We start from the raw sequence: 3,023 nt of genomic DNA on the forward strand, positions 1-3,023 counted from the left end.
TTAGCGTGGAGATTGTCATGACAATTAAAAAGGACACAGGCAGAGAGGACGCACAGAAAAAAAACAGGGAGAAGACGGAGCGGCGGCGATTGCGTGGCAGGAGCGGGGAGGCGGTGTATCCAGACAGGCGGATTGTACGGGAAGACTGGTCGCCGTCGAGGAGCGGCGGCTGGGTCGCTGACAGGGTTCGCCAGGAACGGGAGGGCTGGATGTGGTGGAGGACCGCGCCCTTCCTTTGCTCAGATAAGGACAAACTATAGACTGGCTTATGGATTGATTGTCATGGACTGTACGCACCTCCTTCGCTTCTGATATTGTTTTAAAATAAATTATTGTAACTTTTACGGGTTTTGTTTCGTAACTGTTCACAACTCCTGCAGTTATTTAGTTGGTACACCACTCGGGTGCCACACATAACGTGTGTGAGAGCACAAAAAATGTGCGGTCCCATATTTTACGCAAAAGTTGGCATGTATAAAAATTAACTTCACATCAAAGTTTGCGTAAATATACCCACACTTTTTCGCTGCCGTCAAAATGTGCAGCAGCCACACAAACGTTTTCTGTGGACAATATCAAACCACAAAGAGTCAAAACTCACTAAATACTGAAATCTGACGACATTCAGTTATTTAGACCAAGAATCATCAAACTGATGTTTGTTCATGATTTTAATATTTTATTCCTTAAACGTAAACTATTAAACTGAACTGCATTTATCCTCAGACAATAAGCTAACACACACACACACACACACACACACACACACACACACAAAATAACAGAAATAAAAATAAAAAGATGTGAAAACCTCACTAGAAAGTAAATAATATTTATACATCTTTGTCTCATAAAGATGTAACGATATTGATCTGCTGGGAAATGTTGATGGTTTATTAGCGTTTAGATTAATCCAGACGGATCATCCTGGATCTCTGAGCAGAACTTAAAGAAGGAGCCGAGCGGTACCGGTACCGGTCCAGCTGCAGCCATCCTTCAGTCGAGCCGCTTTGTGAATGAGCCTTATGGACATAAAGCATCTTTATTCTGTAAATGTAAACTTATAAACATGATTCTACTATTTAGAATAAACGTCCACATTCCCACTCAGAGACTCTCTGACTGTCTTTAAATCCGGCTGAACGATCTGCTGCTCAGACACTGAACTTAGATCTTTATTTTATTTTTACTTTTGTAATTTGTATTTTTTTTCTTTATAATGTATTTTTATTTTTGTGAGGTGACATTATGTGCCCTGAAAACACTTTTTATGTACCGTATTTTCCGCACTATAAGGCGCACCTAAAAACCTTCAATTTCCTCAAAAGCTGACAGTGCATATGGACCAATATTGAGCCACAACAGGTCTAGCAACTACGGTAACCAGCCGCCGACTTCATTTTTGCCCGTAGAAGAAGAAGCTCGCGGTGCATGGAGAAGGACCTCGCTGCAGCAAACAGAAAGGGGGGGGGGACGAACCACTGTCAGTCTCATACCTTATTTGGAAATGGAACCATTGCATTCCGGAAGTGACTTCCGTTTTTATTTTCTTTTTAAATCTGCTCCTTAGTTGCATCTTTCCAGGCTTGCTACTGCCTCTAGTGGCGTGGGGGTGGTAATAAAACCAATATAATTACTAAATCAGAATACCACAAAGTCTTTATTATTTACGATTAATTTCGGCATTACTGATTACTAAAAGATAAATTCCCTCACAAAAGAACATACATTTTCATTTTCTTAAATAGAGCTAATTAAATGAGAAACAAGGCCTGAAAGCGATTCCAGTTTAACTTGATGGCCAACCTGTTGAAACTGTGGCAAATTTTAAATACCTCGAGTCATTCTTGGGCAGTCAGCTCAACTTTGCTGAAAGCACTGACTGTATATTTAAGAACTGTTCTCAGAGACTCTGCCTTTTAAGAAGCTTGAGGTTGTCTCTAGTTAGGTAGAGGCTGTTGAGTTAAAATGTTAAAACTTAACATTTTAACTTGAGTTTTAACTCATCTCAAGTTAAAACAAGATTTTAACTAAAGTTTTAACTTTTCATCTCCTCGGCTGGTTTGGTTACATGAGCTGCAGATTAACAATCTTTTAAGAATACTTTGAGTGGCAGGTATAACAGCAGGTAAATAGTGGTGAAACCAAAAACAACTCTGTCTCAACTGTTTGCTGAAAGAACATGGAAGATGGAAAGAAATATTTTAGCAGAGAGCATCCATCCTCATTATTCATCAGTTTGAACCTCTGAGCTCACAAAGGTGTTACTGTGTTCCTCTGGCAACCAAGAACATCTATTAGACGTCATTTATTGACAGTGCAATAATTATTCTTAACCAAACTAAATAACATTTACCTATAGCGTGCTAAGTGTTTTACTCTATTCACAAATTGTTGATAATCATATCAATCAATCATATCTTTATTCCAGACCCAAAAAAGTCTATAGAAAAAAGGTAAAAACAAGCAAAATAAAAATAAACATGACATGATATTGTTCACCGAGTCACAAATAAATGACGCCAATGTTTCCATAATCTTGAAGAGAATCTCACAGTACTAAAAGCAGGATTTACTAAAATTGCAATTATATTAATGCATAACAAAGATAATCTACACATGCATTTATACATAAGATTCCTGAGCTCAGCTGCACATGTGGGAACAGCGTTATGTACAAACATATGGCTAGCACTACTCCATCTAGGCACTTTGAGTAGGAGCCTCATGCCATCATTGTATGCCACATAAAGTTTCTGCTTTTTTTTCTGCTTTTTTTGTATCGTCGCCACAGATGGGCCGTGTAATATGATTCTTGAATATGATTTATCGATTTAGAGTTGAAGGAAAATTTCCTCGTAGATAGTTTAAATAGTTTCATCTTATTTTTATATACACTGCTCAAAAAAATAAAGGGAACACTCAAATAACACATCCTAGATCTGAATGAATGAAATATTCTCATTGAATACTTTGTTCTGTACAAAGTTGAATGTGCTGACAACAAAATCACACAAAAATCA

Source organism: Poecilia formosa, unplaced genomic scaffold (assembly GCF_000485575.1).
Source record: "Poecilia formosa unplaced genomic scaffold, Poecilia_formosa-5.1.2 Scaffold1335, whole genome shotgun sequence".
Taxonomy (NCBI): domain Eukaryota; kingdom Metazoa; phylum Chordata; class Actinopteri; order Cyprinodontiformes; family Poeciliidae; genus Poecilia; species Poecilia formosa.